We start from the raw sequence: 21,218 nt of genomic DNA, 5'->3' as shown, positions 1-21,218 counted from the left end.
CTCTGTCGTTTCATCTCCCTCTGTTGTTTCTGTTGTGGTATCTCCCTCTGTTGTTTCTGTTGTGGTATCTCCCTCTGTTGTTTAGTCTCCCTCTGTTGTTTCTGTTGTGGTATCTCCCTCTGCTGTTTTTGTTGTGGTATCTCCCTCTGTTGTTTCTGTTGTGGTATCTCCCACTGTTGTTTCGGCTCCCTCTGTTGTTTCTGTTGTGGTATCTCCCTCTGCTGTTTCATCTCCCTCTGTTGTTTCATCTCCCTCTGTTGTTTCTGTTGTGGTATCTCCCTCTGTTGTTTCTGTTGTGGTATCTCCCAATGTTGTTTCTGTTGTTTAATCTCCCTCTGTTGTTTCTGTTGTGGTATCTCCCTCTCTTGTTTCTGTTGTGGTATCTCCCTCTCTTGTTTCTGTTGTGGTATCTCCCTCTGTTGTTTCATCTCCCTCTGTTGTTTATGTTGTGGTATCTCCCTCTGTTGTTTCATCTCCCTCTGTTGTTTCATCTCCCTCTGTTGTTTCTGTTGTGGTATCTCCCTCTGTTTTTTCTGCTGTGGTATCTCCCTCTGTTGTTTCATCTCCCTCTGTCGTTTCTGTTGTGGTATCTCCCTCTGTTGTTTCATCTCCCTCTGTTGTTTCTGTTGTGGTATCTCCCTCTGTTGTTTCTGTTGTGGTATCTCCCTCTGTTGTTTCTGTTGTGGTATCTCCCTCTGTTGTTTCGTCTCCCTCTGTTGTTTCTGTTGTGGTATCTCTCTCTGTTGTTTCTATTGTGGTATCTCCCTCTGTTGTTTCTGTTGTGGTATCTCCCACTGTTGTTTCTGTTGTGGTATCTCCCTCTGTTGTTTCTGTTGTGGTATCTCCCTCTGTTGTTTCTGTTGTGGTATCTCCCTCTGTTGTTTCGTCTCCCTCTGTTGTTTCTGTTGTGGTATCCCCCTCTGTTGTTTCTGTTGTAGTATCTCCCTCTGTTGTTTCGTCTCCCTCTGTTGTTTCTGTTGTGGTATCTCCCTCTGTTGTTTCGTCTCCCTCTGTTGTTTCTGTTGTGATATCTCCCTCTGTTGTTTCTGTTGTGGTATCTCCCTCTGTTGTTTCGTCTCCCTCTGTTGTTTCTGTTGTGGTATCTCCCTCTGTTGTTTCTGTTGTGGTATCTCCCTCTGTTGTTTCTGTTGTGGTATCTCCCTCTGTTGTTTCTGTTGTGGTATCTCCCTCTGTTGTTTCGTCTCCCTCTGTTGTTTCTGTTGTGGTATCTCCCTCTGTTGTTTCGTCTCCCTCTGTTGTTTCTGTTGTGGTATCTCCCTCTGTTGTTTCTGTTGTGGTATCTCCCTCTGTTGTTTCTGTTGTAGCATCTCCCTCTGTTGTTTCTGTTGTAGCATATCCCTCTGTTGTTTCTGTTGTGGTATCTCCCTCTGTTGTTTCTGTTGTGGTATCTCCCTCTGTTGTTTCTGTTGTGGTATCTCCCTCTGTTGTTTCTGTTGTAGCATCTCTCTCTGTTGTTTCTGTTGTAGCATCTCCCTCTGTTGTTTCTGTTGTGGTATCTCCCTCTGTTGTTTCTGTTGTGGTATCTCCCTCTGTTGTTTCTGTTGTGGTATCTCCCTCTGTTGTGGTATCTCCCTCTGTTGTTTCTGTTGTAGTATCTCCCTCTGTTGTTTATGTTGTGGTATCTCCCTCTGTTGTTTCTGTTGTAGCATCTCCCTCTGTTGATTCTGTTGTAGCATCTCCCTCTGTTGTTTCTGTTGTAGCATCTCCCTCTGTTGTTTCTGTTGTAGTATCTCCCTCTGTTGTTTCTGTTGTTTCATCTCCCTCTGTTGTTTCTGTTGTGGTATCTCCCTCTGTTGTGGTATCTCCCTCTGTTGTTTATGTTGTGGTATCTCCCTCTGTTGTTTCTGTTGTAACATCTCCCTCTGTTGTTTCTGTTGTAGCATCTCCCTCTGTTGTTTCTGTTGTAGCATCTCCCTCTGTTGTTTCTGTTGTGGTATCTCCCTCTGTTGTTTCTGTTGTGGTATCTCCCTCTGTTGTGGTATCTCCCTCTGTTGTTTCTGTTGTGGTATCTCCCTCTGTTGTTTCTGTTGTGGTATCTCCCTCTGTTGTTTCTGTTGTGGTATCCCCCTCTGTTGTGGTATCTCCCTCTGTTGTTTCTGTTGTGGTATCTCCCTCTGTTGTGGTATCTCCCTCTGTTGTTTCTGTTGTGGTATCTCCCTCTGTTGTTTCTGTTGTGGTATCTCCCTCTGTTGTGGTATCTCCCTCTGTTGTTTCTGTTGTGGTATCTCCCTCTGTTGTGGTATCTCCCTCTGTTGTTTCTGTTGTGGTATCTCCCTCTGTTGTTTCATCTCCCTCTGTTGTTTCTGTTGTGGTATCTCCCTCTGTTGTTTCTGTTGTGTTATCTCCCTCTGTTGTGGTATCTCCCTCTGTTGTTTCTGTTGTGGTATCTCCCTCTGTTGTTTCTGTTGTGGTATCTCCCACTGTTGTTTCGTCTCCCTCTGTTGTTTCTGTTGTGGTATCTCCCTCTGCTATTTCATCTCCCTCTGTTGTTTCATCTCCCTCTGCTGTTTTTCATCTCCCTCTGTTGTTTCATCTCCCTCTGTTGTTTCATCTCCCTCTGTTGTTTCTGTTGTGGTATCTCCCTCTGTTGTAGTATCTCCTCTGTTGTTTCATCTCCCTCTGTTGTTTCGTCTCCCTCTGTTGTTTCTGTTGTAGTATCTCCCTCTGTTGTTTCGTCTCCCTCTGTTGTTTCTGTTGTGGTATCTCCCTCTGTTGTTTCGTCTCCCTCTGTTGTTTCTGTTGTGGTATCTCCCTCTGTTGTTTCGTCTCCCTCTGTTGTTTCGTCTCCCTCTGTTGTTTCTGTTGTGGTATCTCCCTCTGTTGTTTCGTCTCCCTCTGTTGTTTCTGTTGTGGTATCTCCCTCTGTTGTTTCATCTCCCTCTGTTGTTTCTGTTGTGGTATCTCCCTCTGTTGTTTCTGTTGTCGTATCTCCCTCTGTTGTTTCATCTCCCTCTGTTGTTTCTGTTGTGGTATCTCCCTCTGTTGTGGTATCTCCCTCTGTTGTTTCTGTTGTGGTATCTCCCTCTGTTGTGGTATCTCCCTCTGTTGTTTCTGTTGTGGTATCTCCCTCTGTTGTTTCATCTCCCTCTGTTGTTTCTGTTGTGGTATCTCCCTCTGTTGTTTCTGTTGTGTTATCTCCCTCTGTTGTGGTATCTCCCTCTGTTGTTTCTGTTGTGGTATCTCCCTCTGTTGTTTCTGTTGTGGTATCTCCCACTGTTGTTTCGTCTCCCTCTGTTGTTTCTGTTGTGGTATCTCCCTCTGCTATTTCATCTCCCTCTGTTGTTTCATCTCCCTCTGCTGTTTTTCATCTCCCTCTGTTGTTTCATCTCCCTCTGTTGTTTCATCTCCCTCTGTTGTTTCTGTTGTGGTATCTCCCTCTGTTGTAGTATCTCCCTCTGTTGTTTCATCTCCCTCTGTTGTTTCGTCTCCCTCTGTTGTTTCTGTTGTAGTATCTCCCTCTGTTGTTTCGTCTCCCTCTGTTGTTTCTGTTGTGGTATCTCCCTCTGTTGTTTCGTCTCCCTCTGTTGTTTCTGTTGTGGTATCTCCCTCTGTTGTTTCGTCTCCCTCTGTTGTTTCGTCTCCCTCTGTTGTTTCTGTTGTGGTATCTCCCTCTGTTGTTTCGTCTCCCTCTGTTGTTTCTGTTGTGGTATCTCCCTCTGTTGTTTCATCTCCCTCTGTTGTTTCTGTTGTGGTATCTCCCTCTGTTGTTTCTGTTGTGGTATCTCCCTCTGTTGTTTCATCTCCCTCTGTTGTTTCTGTTGTGGTATCTCCCTCTGTTGTTTCGTCTCCCTCTGTTGTTTCTGTTGTAGTATCTCCCTCTGTTATAGTATCTCCCTCTGTTGTTTCGTCTCCCTCTGTTGTTTCTGTTGTGGTATCTCCCTCTGTTGTTTCTGTTGTGGTATCTCCCTCTGTTGTTTCTGTTGTGGTATCTCCCTCTGTTGTTTCTGTTGTGGTATCTCCCTCTGTTGTAGTATCTCCCTCTGTTGTGGTATCTCCCTCTGTTGTGGTATCTCCCTCTGTTGTTTCTGTTGTGGTATCTCCCTCTGTTGTTTCTGTTGTGGTATCTCCCTCTGTTGTGGTATCTCCCTCTGTTGTGGTATCTCCCTCTGTTGTGGTATCTCGCTCTGTTGTTTCATCTCCCTCTGTTGTTTCTGTTGTAGTATCTCCCTCTGTTGTAGTATCTCCCTCTGTTGTTTCATCTCCCTCTGTTGTTTCATCTCCCTCTGTTGTTTCTATTATAGTATCTCCCTCTGTTGTGGTATCTCCCTCTGTTGTTTCGTCTCCCTCTGTTGTTTCTGTTGTGGTATCTCCCTCTGTTGTTTCTGTTGTGGTATCTCCCTCTGTTGTAGTATCTCCCTCTGTTGTTTCTGTTGTGGTATCTCCCTCTGTTGTAGTATCTCCCTCTGTTGTTTCTGTTGTGGTATCTCCCTCTGTTGTAGTATCTCCCTCTGTTGTTTCTGTTGTGGTATCTCCCTCTGTTGTTTCTGTTGTGGTATCTCCCTCTGTTGTTTCTGTTGTGGTATCTCCCTCTGTTGTAGTATCTCCCTCTGTTGTTTCTGTTGTGGTATCTCCCTCTGTTGTAGTATCTCCCTCTGTTGTTTCTGTTGTGGTATCTCCCTCTGTTGTGGTATCTCCCTCTGTTGTTTCTGTTGTGGTATCTCCCTCTGTTGTAGTATCTCCCTCTGTTGTTTCTGTTGTGGTATCTCCCTCTGTTGTTTCTGTTGTGGTATCTCCCTCTGTTGTTTCGTCTCCCTCTGTTGTTTCTGTTGTGGTATCTCCCTCTGTTGTTTCTGTTGTGGTATCTCCCTCTGTTGTTTCTGTTGTGGTATCTCCCTCTGTTGTTTCGTCTCCCTCTGTTGTTTCTGTTGTGGTATCTCCCTCTGTTGTTTCTGTTGTGGTATCTCCCTCTGTTGTTTCTGTTGTGGTATCTCCCTCTGTTGTTTCTGATGTGGTATCTCCCTCTGTTGTTTCGTCTCCCTCTGTTGTTTCTGTTGTAGTATCTCCCTCTGTTGTTTCTGTTGTAGTATCTCCCTCTGTTGTTTCTGTTGTGGTATCTCCCTCTGTTGTTTCTGTTGTAGTATCTCCCTCTGTTGTTTCTGTTGTAGTATCTCCCTCTGTTGTTTCTGTTGTAGTATCTCCCTCTGTTGTTTCTGTTGTGGTATCCCCCTCTGTTGTTTCTGTTGTAGTATCTCCCTCTGTTGTTTCGTCTCCCTCTGTTGTTTCTGTTGTAGTATCTCCCTCTGTTGTTTCGTCTCCCTCTGTTGTTTCTGTTGTAGTATCTCCCTCTGTTGTTTCTGTTGTGGTATCTCCCTCTGTTGTTTCTGTTGTAGTATCTCCCTCTGTTGTTTCGTCTCCCTCTGTTGTTTCTGTTGTAGTATCTCCCTCTGTTGTTTCGTCTCCCTCTGTTGTTTCTGTTGTAGTATCTCCCTCTGTTGTTTCTGTTGTGGTATCTCCCTCTGTTGTTTCTGTTGTAGTATCTCCCTCTGTTGTTTCGTCTCCCTCTGTTGTTTCTGTTGTAGTATCTCCCTCTGTTGTTTCTGTTGTAGTATCTCCCTCTGTTGTTTCTGTTGTGGTATCTCCCTCTGTTGTTTCTGTTGTAGTATCTCCCTCTGTTGTTTCGTCTCCCTCTGTTGTTTCTGTTGTAGTATCTCCCTCTGTTGTTTCTGTTGTAGTATCTCCCTCTGTTGTTTCTGTTGTGGTATCTCCCTCTGTTGTTTCTGTTGTGGTATCTCCCTCTGTTGTTTCATCTCCCTCTGTTGTTTCTGTTGTGGTATCTCCCTCTGTTGTTTCTGTTGTGGTATCTCCCTCTGTTGTTGGGTCTGTTTTGTGGCGATGCGTATCTGCCCGCTCTCACCTGAGGATCACCCTCTTATTTCTCCTTCACCACTTTATTAACTGGAATGGACTGCTCTATCGCAGAGAATATGTATTTAGGGGTTCTTCCTAAAGGCAGTTATTAATATCATAAATATTTGATGCTACTTTGTGTGACCCTGGAGAGACTGACAATGAAAGGGGAAGGCGAGGTATGAAGGTTAACGCTGGGGGACAGGCTGATTAAATGTATACCGGGTGGCTGGGCCCACGAAACCCCACGTAGGGCCCGTTAAACTTTCTAATGAAATGGACTAAATAAACAATGTAGTCATAGAGCATGTTTACGACAGAGCCCGGGAAGACTTTGGGGCATGTTGCTGCCTACATTGAAGTTGTTCTGCGAGATAGAACTAATTCTGTTCCCTCCTGATAAGCGACCTCCAAAATGTTGCAAATGAAGTTGTATGGTAATGCTTTTCATTTCCTCAGTGGCTCCCTGCCCTATAATTAGCATATTTTTCACAGAGGTCTGCAGAGAAACTACCTTTCAAAGCTCTGTTAAGGAAACAACTCAATTCTGTTTTTGTTGTCTTATGGCAGTGGAAAATAACAATTTCCTTCAGTTTCTGTTTACCATATTGCTTTGTTGCAGAGAGCGTGTAAACCATACATCTTGTCTGGGCGAGACTAATATACCATCTTAACCAAAATGTCAAACATAACCTTCAAATATTTATTATGGAACCTAAAAGTAACTCTAGTGGACCAACCTCACAATGATTCTCAGAGAGAGAAAACCGAGTGGTAAATTAACTAAATCAAGCTAGCACATATTTGCAAAACATGTAGGCCTAACAGCAATCCCCAGCAGCTTATACTTATACCGTAAGAAGATGGCATATGTGGAGATACCGTTGCCTGCTTATTAAAAGTTTTGTAATTGCTGATACCCAATACCCAAAGGTCTGCTTGAGAATTCAGAAAATAAATGGAAAAACAGCCAGAAAGCTCAAGGAGCAGAACCCTTGAGTGAGTAATGATTTAATCAGCACATCTGAATGTTTAAACGAGTCAAGAATGCAGCATTGATGCACCCCGTGAATATACCCTTACATCCAGCCATGGTTGAATACTTCTGGCCAATGATTTGAGGCCAACATATCTACTTTGACTTTGCCGTGGTCTAAAACGCTCCCCCAACCAACGCTCCTCATGCATAAAGTGTAATTAAGCCTAGAGAGAGTGAAAAGACTACCACAGCCCTACCCAATATGATTGGTACCGGTTACCAGTGATCTAAATCACTACTTTAAACTGGGTGGTTCGAGCCCTGAATGCTGATTGGCTGACAGCCGTGCTATATTAGTCCGTATACCACGGGTATGACAACATTGCTCTAATTACTTTGGTAACCAGTTTATAATAGCAATAAGACAACTCTGGGGTTTGTGGTATATGGCCAATATACCACGGCTAAGGGCTGTGTCCAGGCGATGCGTCGTGCCTAAGAACAGCCCGTAGCCATGGTATATTGGCCATATACCACACCCCCTCGTGCCTTATTGCTTAAATGGAAGATGCTGCTAGAACACATAAATAATACACAGAGAATGGCATTCACTTAACAATTGGCTTTTTCCTTGAACCAGCCTTCCAAAGCGCTTTAATAACAGGTCAAGTTATGAAAATGATGTCCCAAGGCTGAAGAAGGAATACATAATAGCTTTCTTTTTGATAGTCTGTCTGCTTATAAGAATGTAGATGTATGCAACTAAATGTTTTCCAGCACATAAGGCAATTTGCTTTCCATAAACATCTTCCTCTAAGAAAATAATGAGGGAGAAAAGAAATTGGAAAAATGCCTTGGTGTTACCAGGAACATGACCAACTTTTCAGTAAAATAAATTATGAATTGTGCATGAAAGCTGCAGGCAAATTCCAAAATGAAAGTTATATTAATTGAGAAAGTTTAAATGACTCTCTTGTCAGAGTTTTTTTGGGGCCTTCCCTTGGTGTTCTGAATATCATACTGTACCTCTGAGGATGTCTCAGATAACTTCCTTTGGGTTTTCAGAGGCAGAGCTCTGGTGGCTGTGTTATGTAGGCCCCTCAGACGACAGGGCCTTTGATAGGTATTGATCCTACGCCCTCCTTGTCACATAAGTGGGAGGTAAAGTGGGGCCTTGCAAGAACAAAGCACACACTGAAGAAGAGATGTTGTTGTTGTTGTTTCTAAAAGAGGATGCTTCTGTGAAGTTGACCAAAAACACTGGATTCAGGCCTTTTTTGAGGACATGCTGAAAAGGGAAGTGAGTCTCTCTCTCTCTCTCTCTCTCTCTCTCTCTCTCTCTCTCTCTCTCTCTCTCTCTCTCTCTCTCTCTCTCTCTCTCTCTCTCTCTCTCTCTCTCTCTCTCTGTCCTTGGAGCCATCGACCTCTGATCTCTCAGTTCTTTCCCTGAAGGCATTCTTTCTGGGAGTGTTCATCACATGCCAAACATGTGCATGACATCTAAGTGCTCTTACAGTCTAATGATTCTGGGATTAGTTGACACTTCTGGGATGAGTTGACACTTTCTATGCCATGTGAAATGTAAACCGTTTTGAGTCTATGTTTAAATGTAGATTCCCCCCCCCCCAAAATTGAAGACCCAACCTGGTCATGTGTGACAATTACAATACACCTATTCTACATGAGTTAGTTTACATTCAAGATATTACAAGAGGACCATTAAACATAGATTTACTAGCATCCTGTAACAGGATACTGTAGTCCAACCTAAACACATTTTGGACAGAGAATACATGCATGGGCCTATGGTACATAAACTTTCCATGGGAATTCCAGTTCTTGTCCCTTTTGTGTTAAAGCTGGAGTAGAAAAGCCCGGGCATAACACCATAACACATGTGATGTAAACTGTAAGCTGTTCCCCATCCCAAGCATGCTGCTGTGAGTCAGACTGTGGCATTAAGGCCAATTGGATGTGTTTAAAGGAGAGCAGGGCTGTAGACACCACGCCTGGCTCTCCCCTGCCTGCATTACCACCGGAGCTGATGACAAGTGCAGAGCAGCCTTGTTGTGTCTTTAATACAGCGGGAGTATTCTCCAGGGGAAATGCAATCTGTGTCCTCCGAACGGCAGTACCCCGCGTGTCAGCCACTATCACATTATACTCACCCTGCTCCAAATGGGAGAAGGAAATAGGAAATCGCCTCAGGCAGAAATGAACCAGAAGCATAATCAAAAAAATGTGTGTGACATCAGTACAGATCTGCACCCAGCCCAGACATCCCCTAGCTGAGCACTAAACAATAAGCAGTGGAATTGCTTGGGATTCTTTAGCGGTTGAAAGAATGTACACCCCTTTTTTCACCCCATGGCATCTATTGGCTTATACCAGCTTAGACGTTGAAGATATGAGATAAAAGGGGTATGCTACCCTGATATGTTTTTCACCATGCCTTTATTGCCAATAGAAGGAGACAGCTAGAGCAGAGAAATCCCCAAAGCATTAGAGAGACATTGAACACAGTGTCTGACCTCAGCTTCTAACATGACTAAATATCTGTCAAAATACTCTCACCACTATAGCTGGAATCATCCGAGCTAAAATAATCCTGTTCCATATGTATCATCACATGTATGACAGTGAGTCAGAGAATAGTGTAGATAGTATAAAGAGTGCAAGTATCAATATTGTATACAGTGATACAGTAAAATGTATGCTATACAAATACATATAAGTTACATACTAACACTCAATTCCACATACACACACTCCTACACTTCCCTTAGTAAAATAGTCTGCATGTGAGAGACAAAGACACAGCACATAAGAGGATCAAGTTAGGTAGCTATGTATGTGTGTGTGTGTGTGTGTGATGCTCTGCAGACATACGTGCGTGTGTCAGCGTTAAGTCCCTGTGACTGAGAGGTGGAAGGACTGTTGTACTCACAGTTGTGCTCGTTTCCCTGCGGTCTGTCTGCTTGTCAGAGTTTCATCCTCTCAGCGGTCTGGCTATCCCTTGGCTGGGCAGGGGGCTTTCTGTTCCTCTGCTCTGGACGAGGTGTGGTAGAGAGAATTAGCTACAGACAGAGAGAGAGATAGAGAGCAAAGGAATGAATGCGAGAGAGAGAATCAGAGAGAGAGAGAGAGAGACTGAGAGAGTGAGGGGTGTCCTGCGATTGGCCCGTCAGTCCGGGAGAGGGAGCGTTGGTCTCAGTGGTGTCAGAGTCACAAGCGATGAGTCTGTTTGCTCCTATTTAAGAGGCAGTACAGTCAGCCGCTGCATGGATTCCAACAGCACACACTGCTAACGTAGGCACGCTCACCGACTGCTGCTCACACGCTGCATACACATCACAGTCAGGGAGGGAGGGAGATAAATAAGAAGAGTTGGAGAAAGGAGGGGGGAAGTGGTAAAGGGAGGCAGACAGATACAGAGGGCCGATGACAGCTTCTCATCAATGACAGGTACTGAACAACAACAGAGAGAAAGAGAGAAAGAGAGGTAGGTATCCCTTCCACACCACCCTCAGCTCCAAAACACACACACACACAGACACACACACGCACACACGCACACACGCACACACACGCACACACACACACACACACACACACACACACACACACACACACACACACACACACACACACACACACACACACACACACACACACACACACACACACACACACACACACACACACACACACACACACACACACACACATACAGAGAATATTCACACAAGCACACAAATCACTTCTCCCCCAACCCCATCTCAATTACCATAGCCGCGGCTGGCAGATGTTTGGGAGTTGTCAGATCTCAAGCTCGGCTCGGGGAGAGATGTGGTTCTAACTTATCTCATCTTATTTAACTGGCCAGTAATCAGAAAACAGTGGCAAGCTCAGTTAGAGTCGGGTTGGCTGTGCAGCGCTGGGGGTGGCGGGGCCACGGACACAGACTGAGGCAAATGGCAATTATCACATTCCAAGTCACAGAACAGCACCCCACAGGTTCCATTAAGGCCATTAGCACTGGGGGCCAACACTGAAACTGATCCCAGGCCTGTAGGATAGACAGGGCAGCAGCGTCTGTGAGAGGAGGCAGTGTGCCTGTAGCACTGACCTGGCCAAGGGGTACTCCGTTAAGATTGATCATCAACATTTTAAATGGAGAATTGAGGGCAGTCATGTGAGTGGAAGGATTCAGGGTTTGTGTTTGGTTGTAAAACTGATTTAATGACGTCCTGACAATGACAACATATGTTATCATGCTGTAGATTCATTATTCCTCTAGATTGTGCTCAATGGAATCATCTATGTTTTAATGGAATCATCTATGTTTCAATGGAATCATGTATGTTTCAATGGAATCATCTATGTCTCAACAGAATCATCTACGTCTCAACGGACTCATTCTATGTCTCAAAGGAATCATCTGTCTCAAAGGAATCATCTATGTCTCAAAGGAATCATCTACGTCTCAAAGGAATCATCTACGTCTCAACGGAATCATCTACGTCTCAAAGGAATCATCTACGTCTCAAAGGAATCATCTACGTCTCAACGGAATCATCTACGTCTCAAAGGAATCATCTACGTCTCAACGGAATCATCTACATCTCAAAGGAATCATCTACGTCTCAACGGACTCATTCTATGTCTCAAAGGAATCATCTACGTCTCAAAGGAATCGTCTACGTCTCAACGGAATCATCTACGTCTCAAAGGAATCATCTACGTCTCAACGGAATCATCTACGTCTCAAAGGAATCATCTACGTCTCAACGGACTCATTCTATGTCTCAAAGGAATCGTCTACGTCTCAAAGGAATCATCTACGTCTCAACGGAATCATCTACGTCTCAAAGGAATCATCTACGTCTCAACGGAATCATCTACGTCTCAAAGGAATCATCTACGTCTCAACGGAATCATCTACGTCTCAAAGGAATCATCTACGTCTCAAAGGAATCATCTACGTCTCTCAACGTAATCATCTACGTCTCTCAACGGAATCATCTATGTCTCAACGGACTCATTCTATGTCTCAAAGGAATCATCTATGTCTCATACGAGCAAGACAAGAAGCATTAGGAAGAATATTGGTTTTGACATTTTCCGCTGTAACGCTTAGTTTGACGATGAATGTCACGCTCAGTCTTTTTTTCCTCATTAACTATGGGGACCGGCACACCAGCACACCAGCACCAATCTGCTCCTTCCGTCGTCCCACAAAGTCCCTGGAATCCTATTCTCTGTCCTCTTCACTCCACCAAATTCAATTAAAAAGAGAAATTGCCAATTAGATCACTGTTATGATCCTGTAACAATGATCTAATGTGTAATTCATTGGCTTGGCGCTCCCCCGGGGGGTCCTGCTTGATGGAGTGGCTCTGAGACTCCTTGGCATTCACCTCGGCCGGTGCAGCGCGGGGCGGGATGGGCTCTCCTCTCGGCCCCCCGTCACCATCATCCAACCTGCCTGGTCTCTACTGTCTCACCACCACCACCGAGGCCTCTGCTGGTCCGCGGCAACAACTCACTGTACCCACAGATAATGTATACACACACACACTCATAAATAAATGTGCACACAAACATATGCATACACACAGTGATTAGCTTTGTTTTATATGCATAAGCTTCATTCGGCAGGTTGCTGGTGTTTAAAGAGGACAGAGATCACACACAAGCACATACCCCTACATGTCGCCTCTCGCGGGAGAACCCTCGGCAATGTTTCCCTCCTTCATTTAATTAACTCAATTCCAATCTGTGTGTGTGTGGGGGGGGTGCACTCCAGGCTAAGAATCACATTAAGATAAGGGGTGAGGGTGGTGAGGGGGGAGTTTACCCTCAACACACCCAAACCCGGTAAGTCTTGTCACCAGCCCTGTGACTGGAGCCCTTTGGGCAGCTGACCCGACAGCACCACCAAATGGGGAATGTCTGCTACGCTTAGCATCATCCTCCTTGAGCCAGGTAGTGGCCACGTGTTTATCTGTCGCTACAAAGCCTTGTTACCTGGCAACATTTAATACTTTATAGAGGTTTTATCTTATCATAGCCTCTAGGGTATATTTAGTCCTGGGATAAATGCAACAAACACACGCAGACAGACACAGTATTGCAGACCGACACACAAACACAGACACACGGATACACACACGGATACACACACCCACAGTGATTGCTCTGCTTGGCTCGTTTAGCACTTCTAAGGCAGAGATCCCCAGAGGCCAGCTATCACATCCAGTTACCGTGGCACCAGACATGCCCAGACCCACCTGGCTGCTCTCACCTCAATCTGAGGAAGACAGGAGGCACTGTAACCATGTCACACAGGACACACACACTGAATCACAGACGCACAGAGACACACACTGAATAACTGATTAACATACTGTAAACACAGACACACACTGAATCACTGAATCACAGGCGCACAGAGACACACATGGAATCACTGAATCACAGACGCACAGAGACACAGGCTGAATCACTGAATCACAGATGCAACGAGACACACATTGAATCACAATCAGAACCACAGATGCAGAAAGGCACAGGCACAGAATCACAGACACACAAAATCACAGAAAAGATTGGAGTCAAATATATCGATATAAACAACATAAGCCAACACACACACACACACACACACACACACACACACATAAGCCAACACACACATACTAGAGTGACACACAGACACTCTACCATCACCCCAGGTGTACAGTGACGAACAATGACATTGCTCTACAGCCGCTATCTTTCCAAATCTAACCCAAATTTCCATCGAAACATCCGGTAGAATATGTATCATCAGCCAGTTGTCCTGGGAGACCAGATTGACAGTTATTATTTTCAGTCACTGCCTCTTTTAATAATTTGATTTGTAAATAACTGAAAATGAGTCAAATGATCAAAGCATGGAACACTGACAGTAACTGGCAGTAGGAAGTTAAAGGTAAAATAAATGAAAAACAGCTATATTAACAGGAATGTAAATAAGGGCCCTAATGAGAAAGCTCTGCCTTCATTGGTGACTCACATTGATGGCTGGAGGGAATACAGACGTAATGGCTGCTAAAGTAGGAGACAGAAAAGATAGGGAGTGAGTGAGAGAAGGGAAAAAGAGAGGTGGTGAGAGAGAGAGAGAGAGAGAGAGAGAGAGAGAGAGAGAGAGAGAGAGAGAGAGAGAGAGAGAGAGAGAGAGAGAGAGAGAGACAGAGACAGAGAAGAGAAAAGAGAGGGAGTGAGTGAGTGAGAGAAGGGAAAAAGAGAGGGAGTGAGTGAGAGAAGGGAAAAATAGAGGTGGTGAGAGAGAGAGAGAGAGAGAGAGAGAGAGAGAGAGAGAGAGAGAGAGAGAGAGAGAGAGAGAGAGTGAAAAGCAACAAGGTAGAGGAGGTGGAGGAGAGGAGGACTGGCCGGTGATTAGTGCGCTCCAGCGTTGGTTGAGGCTGACATGTCACAGGTTGACATGGGATGCAATTATGGAGGGGAAATTTGCGGGGCCCTCAGGCATGTGGCAGCCATGCTGTCAACTCTGGCTGATGTGTGGGCTCTTGGCACCGGCAAAGATGTCACAGGTGCTTACTGTACACTTCACTACAGCAGCATTCCTATAAAAATTGGCCTAAGTTTAACCAGGGGAGGTTGGAGAGGAGAGTGCGATGGTTACAGGCCCTGGTGTGTGAGTGTGTATGTCTGTGTAGGTTTGAAAAGGTGTGTGTGTGTGCACGCTTCGGTCTGTCCCTGTGCAAGCACTTGAGCGTGGATGTGTGTGTGCGTGTGCATGCGTGTGTGTGTGTGCAAAAGGTGCTATGATGGATAGCGCCACAGTAGAACAGCTGTTTTAACACCAGTAGGCTGTTAACACTAATCTACCCCCTACTCCTACCTGATGTCTCAGTCTCACTCCCTCCCTCCCAGTCCCTCTCTCTCTCCCGCTCTCTGTTAAAGCCACCAATCTCCATTGTGACTGGACCAGTTTCTCACACTGTTCTCTCCATCTTCTCTGTCTCCCATGTCAGCTCTTGTGTATAAGTCCCCCTGCAGTATAAGTAAGCACTTTAAGGCCCAAGGCAAATTACCTCAGCAGGACACAGCACACTTTTCTCTTATTTTCTCCTCTTATCAAACCTGGGCCTCCTCACAGAACCAGCAGCACACGACTCCTGCTTAAAGGCCCAGTGCAGTCAAAAATGTGATTTTCCTGTACTTTATATGTATTGAGTATACCAAACATTAGGAATACCTTCCAAACATTGAGTTGTACCACCTCCCCCTTTCCTTCAGAACAGCCTCAATTCATCCTGGCATGGACTCTACAAGATGTCGAAAGGGTTCCACAGGGATGCTGGCCCATGTTGACTCCATTACTTCCCACAGTTGTGGGAGGATGTCCTTTGGGTGGTGGACCATTCTTGATACACACAGGAAACTGTTGAGCGTGAAAAACCCAGCAGCGATGTAGTTCTTAACACAAACCAGTGCACCTGGAACCTACTACCATACCCAGTAAAATGTCACTTAAAACTTTTGTCTTGTCCATTCTCCCTCTGAATGGCACACATACACAATCCATGTCTCAACTGTCTCAAGGGTAAAAAAAAAAATCTTTAACCTGTCTCCTCCCCTTCATCTACACTGACTGAAGTGGATTTAACAAATGACATCAATAACAGATCATAGCTTTCACCTGGATTCACCTAGTCAGTCTATGTCATGGAAAGACCAGGTGTCCTTAATGTTTTGTACACTCAGTCTATATTTCCATACCATGAGGTTGGAATAATACTGTGACATTTTTAAATGATGATACCCTTTTAGTGTAAGAGATGTTTAAAAAGACCGCCTGAAATTACAGCCTGTTTTGGTGGGATGGAGGTTTGGACTGCCTGGTGACGTCACCAGCCGAGTACATTTGTTACAGTTTTTCTCAAGCACTTTGGCTCAATTCTCAAATGATTTATTTTCAAAACAATAAGTTCAAGTCTCTGAACAATTTGTTTCTTGTTCACACCAGATTTGAATTTCTTATTTATTTAAGCAAATTGCACGTGTTTTGGCATGTGTGCAAAAGAGTAAGCACAACTGCACATGGCTTGCTGATCAAAACTGATGAGTTGATTCTCAGTGAAATTGTCACAACTTCTAAACATTCTTTCATCGTGTGACTCATCACATGCAAAATGATCCATTCAATGATCAAAATCAGTCAGACATACATGTATATTCCATAAATATCTATTACATGGAATGTTTGTGATGTCTGCTTAATTGGCAAATTACCTCCCAAGAGACATAGTAATGAAATAGGAATCACAATCTCACCAATCAAGTTTGGAAGCATATACTGTACACAACCATTGAAAAGTTTGGGTTCACTTAGAAATGTCCTTGTTTTTGAAAGAGAAGTACATTTTTGGTCCATTAAAATAACATGAAATTGATCAGAAATACAGTGTAGACATTGTTAATGTTGTAAATGACTATTGTAATGGCAGATTTTTTATGGAATATATTCATCGGTGTACAGAGGCCCATTATCAGCGACCATCACTCCTGCGTTTCAATGGAATGTTGTGTTAGCTAATCCAAGTTTGTCATTATAAAAGGCTAATTGATCATTAGAAAAACCCTTTGCAATTATGTTAGCACAGCTGAAAACTGTTGTTCTGATTAAAGAAGCAATAAAACTGGCCTTCTTTAGACTAGTTGTGTATCTGGAGCATCAGCATTTGTGGGTTCGATTACAGGCTCAATGGCCAGAAACAAAGAATTTCCTTCTGAAACTCATCAGACTATTCTTGTTCTTAGAAATGAAGGCTATTCCAGGTGAGAAATTGCCAAGAAACTGAAGATCTCGTACAACACTGTCTACTTTTCCCTTCACTAGTCTAAAGAAGGCCAGTTTTATTGCTTCTTTAATCAGGACAACAGTTTCATGACACAAGGCGAGACCCAGATGCAGACACTGGAGGCAGATGGCTGGAGTCTTACAGTATTTATTAATCCAATAGGTTAAGTCAAGAGAATGGTCGTGGACAGGCAAAAAGGGTCAAAACCAGTTCAGAGTCCAAAAGGTACCGAATGGCAGGCAGGATGATCAGGCAGGCAGGAAAGTAGTTCAGTCAGGCAGGGGTCAAAAGCGGGAAGGCTATCAAAAATAGAATAAAGGCGTACAGGAAAAACACACTGGTTGACTTGACTAACATACCAGACGAACTGGCACAGAAAGACAGGAAACACAGGGATAAATATACTGGGGAAAACAAGCGACACCTGGAGGGGGTGGAGACAATCACAATGACAGGTGAAACTGATCAGGGTGTGACAGGGCCCCTGTACGCCTATGTAGAAATTCCATTAAAAATCACCCGTTTCCAGCTACAATAGTCATTTACAACATTAACAATGTCTACACCGTATTTCTGATCCATTTGATGTTATTTTAATGGACAAAAAAAATTGCTTTTCTTTCAAAAACAAGGACATTTCTAAGTGACCCAAAATTTTGGAACGGTAGTGTATATACAACGATCAAAGGGATCTTGCTGTTTGTATGTGGCTGCTATGAAAATGAACTGTGTCTGCATGTGATCAGGGGTGTATTCATTCCACCGATTCTGTTGAAAAACTTTTCTTAAAGGGAAGCAAACAGAAAAAAACTGTAATAAACATACCTGAATTTGTCCAATAGAAACTCTCATTTGCAACTGTTGAACGAATGATTATGCCTTAGATCAGCTAGATGCAGGCCAGAGTGTGCAAGGCGGTATTGAATTTGTCAATGTCTGTTACCTTAATTTCTCATATTTCTCTCAACCTGTGCACCTACGTTGTAAACTTTCATTAATGGGTTAGGTTGTAGCAACCTCATGATGGGTATAGGGAAAATGTGATTATCATGTAGTAGCCTAAACTTATTGATGTTACATTGTGCTGGCTAAGTGGAATATGACTGACAGTCATCAAATATGCTGTAATAAAAATAAGGCCATGCACAATAAAAAAAACTTGTCCTCCCTCATCTGTAACGCAACCAACCGCCACTGAACCTGTAGCTTTTACCGAAGGACAGTGGGTCGTCTGGATTTCTGTCCGGCCTTTCTTTAAAAAATCATAAACCCATTTTCCCGAAAATTGATTTGTACAAAGACTTCCAGACTACCATCATCGGGCTTGAAAGCCAACTCTAGCAGGCCATCAGGTGTGATTTTCCACTTCAGACATGTATTTTTTTGCTGCAGCAGCACAGCAATGGGCTCTCTGAGAGCAGGGTGGTGTCGGTCGGGTCTCTGTGGGCAACAAAATGCTTGGATGCACTGACAGTGAGCACCCCACTATCATGTGCAGGAGAACAGGGATCAGACAACACAGTGATACCCAGCAAGATGGCCAGATGTCCTCCATGCAATAACAACTTGTCTCAGCAACATTGATCTATGTACATTCACATCCACTCATGCTTGTATAACATGTTTAGAGGGAGGGCAATAAGGAGGCTAACACCTGTAAAGTGGATACATGAGAGGTGGTAGGCAGTCACTGAGGCTTTGTTAGTGTTGTTACTGTTAGCCTCAGTGTTGTGTAGCCAACAGGCCCTGTGTGTCCCTGTGTCCTCTACCTGAACCCCCCACCCCCCCTTAGTAGCGGAACATATAAGCCCCCCCCCCCCCCCCCCCCCCCCCCTAACTCACAGCCCAACACCTCAGCTGGTGATGGAGGCGATGGGGGCCTGATTATATCAGGAGAACAAGGGCTAATTAAATAGGGGTCTGATCACCGAGGAGTAAATTATTTAACACCAGAGACTCAACTCTCTCTTCGTTAGAGAGAGTTGAGAACTCTCCCTCCCTCCCTCTCCCTCCACAGATCTCTCCCTCCCTAGTCTCCCTCCACAGATCTCTCCCTCCCTAGTCTCCCTGCGAGCCTCGCCTTCGTTCTCTTTTTAATGACAGCTTTACCATGCCGCTCTTTCATCTTTGCGAACTGTGTGCCATTCGGTAGAGGCAGCATGGCATAGAGAGAGACAGTATGAAAGGTATGTGGGCTGTGACCACTGGAAAATACCCCATCTACTCTATCATGGTGAGTTGATTAGACACGACATCAAAGGGAGTCAACCTACAGATTAACATTAAAAGATCTCCTGGCAAATCAACACATAATTGACACAATCGGAACAAATTCATTGTTCGCCACATCCACCTACCCCCTCTGTATATTCAAAGGTGCATTAGAATGGATAACACTTACCACTATCGTGCACTTAGAAAAAAGCTAGTAGATTGTAAAAGTTCTGTTCTGTTGTTGTGTTCCCCAAACAGGATGTGGTGGGGGACTTGTAGAAGGAGCTCAGTGTTCAGTCCCTCGGCAGGGGACTGCTATTACTACTTCTCCTCCTTAGTGTTGTGGTTTTTCTCTGACAGTCATACTCTCTCAGGGCCAGTTTCATACTTTCTGATCGCCCGTTGGACCACTTTCCCCTCTCTCCCATCTACACAGCAACGAATGCTAACTCCAAAAGCCAGCGTCTTAAGGTAAAGGGGAAATCACTGATTTAAGATGATCCCCGGCGGAGCACAGAACTACTGCTTGAAAACATTATTTTCCATTGGCAATCTGTTCGCTGAAAAACACTTAACCTTAACATGGGCACATTCTATTTGCTCTCCGGATATGCATAAACAGAACCACAAACAACACTACCAACATTATTATTACTATATATAAACTCAGCAACTGTGTTTATTTTCAGCAAACTTAACATTTGTAAATATTTGTATGAACATAAGATTCAACAACTGATACATAAACTGAACAAGTTCCACAGACATGTGACTAACATAAATAGAATAATGTGTCCCTAAACGAAGGGGGGGGGGGCAAAATCAAAAGTAACAGGCAATATCTGGTGTGGCCACCAGCTGCATTAAGTACTGCAGTGCATCTCCTCCTCATAGACTGCACCAGATTTGCCAGTTCTTGCTGTGAGATATTACCCCACTCTTCCACCAAGGCACCTGCAAGTTCCTGGACATTTCTGGGGAGAATGGCCCTAGTCCTCACCCTCCAATCCAACAGGTCCCAGATGTGCTCAATGGGATTGAGATCCGAACTCTTCGCTGACCATGGCAGAACACTGACATTCCTGTCTTGCAAGAAATCACGCACAGAACGAGCAGTATGGCTGGTGGCATTGTCATGCTGGAGGGTCATGTCAGGATGAGTCTGCAGGAAGGGTACCACATGAGGGAGGAGGATGTCTTCCCTGTAAAGCACAGCGTTGAGATTGGTTGCGATGTCAACAAGCTCAGTCCGATGATGCTGTGACGCACCACCCAAGACCATGACGGACACTCCACCTCAAAATCGATCCCGCTCCAGAGTACAGGCCTCAGTGTAACACTCATTCCTTCAAACGATAAACGCAAATCCGACCATCAACCCTGGTGAGACAAAACCACGACTCGTCACTTTTTGCCAGTCCTGTCTGGTCCAGCGACGGTGGGTTTGTGCCCATAGGCGGCGTTGTTGCCGGTGATGTCTGGTGAGGACCTGCCTTACAACAGGCATGCAAGCCCTCCGTCCAGCCTCTCTCAGCCTATTGCAGACAGTCTGAGCACTGATGGAGGGATTGTGCGTTCCTGGTGTAACTGGGCAGTTGTTGTTGCTTTCCTGTAACTGTCCCGCAGGTGTGATGTTCGGATGTACCGATCCTGTGCAGGTGTTGCTACACCTAGTCTGCCACTGTGAGGACGAGCAGCTGCCCGTCCTGTCTCCCTGTAGCGCTGCCTTAGGCGTCCCACATCTGCAGTCCTCATACCTCCTTGCAGCATGCCTAAGGCACATTCACACAGATGAGCAGGGACCGTGGGCATCTTTCTTTTGGTGTTTTTCAGAGTCAGTAGAAAGGCCTCTTTAGTGTCCTAAGTTTTCATAACTGTGACCTTAATTGCCTACCATCTGTAAGCTGTTAGTGTCTTAATGACCGTTCCACAGGTGCATGTTCATTGTTTATGGTTCATTGAACAAGCATGGGAAACAGTGTTTAAACCCTTTACAATGAAGATCTTTGAAGTTATTTAGATTTTTCCAAATTATCTTTGAAAGACAGGGTCCTGAAAAAAGAGATGTTTCTTTTTTTGCTGAGTTTATATATATATATATTTTAATGCATTAACTTCTCCACCCCCCCCCCTCTTTTCGGAGGACAAACTTAGTTTTTTTTACAACTTTTCTTCTACATATACATACATTTTACATATACATGTTACATTCACATTTTGCATACACATTTTACATATATGGTATACATGGTACAAAGCAGTCACATAACAATAATACATTACCA

The 21,218-nt window shown here is 44.4% G+C and overlaps 1 protein-coding gene across 5 annotated transcripts in view; it reads right to left on the bottom strand.

The window, feature by feature from the left end:
* The window catches only part of LOC124000085 (RNA binding protein fox-1 homolog 3-like), a 458,756-nt gene extending 448,709 nt beyond the window's left edge, over positions 1-10,047 (bottom strand). For 2 of the 5 annotated variants that reach the window (XM_046306207.1, XM_046306206.1), the window contains exon 1: positions 9,795-10,044. The gene's annotated coding sequence lies outside the window, so the exon portion shown is untranslated. Of the gene's footprint in view, positions 1-9,794 lie in introns of all 5 variants that reach the window. The other 3 variants (XM_046306204.1, XM_046306199.1, XM_046306203.1) reach the window with 3 other exon arrangements.
* Positions 10,048-21,218: the final 11,171 nt, after the last annotated feature.

Source organism: Oncorhynchus gorbuscha, linkage group LG16, assembly GCF_021184085.1.
Source record: "Oncorhynchus gorbuscha isolate QuinsamMale2020 ecotype Even-year linkage group LG16, OgorEven_v1.0, whole genome shotgun sequence".
NCBI lineage: Eukaryota > Metazoa > Chordata > Actinopteri > Salmoniformes > Salmonidae > Oncorhynchus > Oncorhynchus gorbuscha.
The sequence above is the reverse complement of the archived record's forward strand: the minus strand, read 5'-3'. Positions and strand labels throughout refer to the sequence as shown.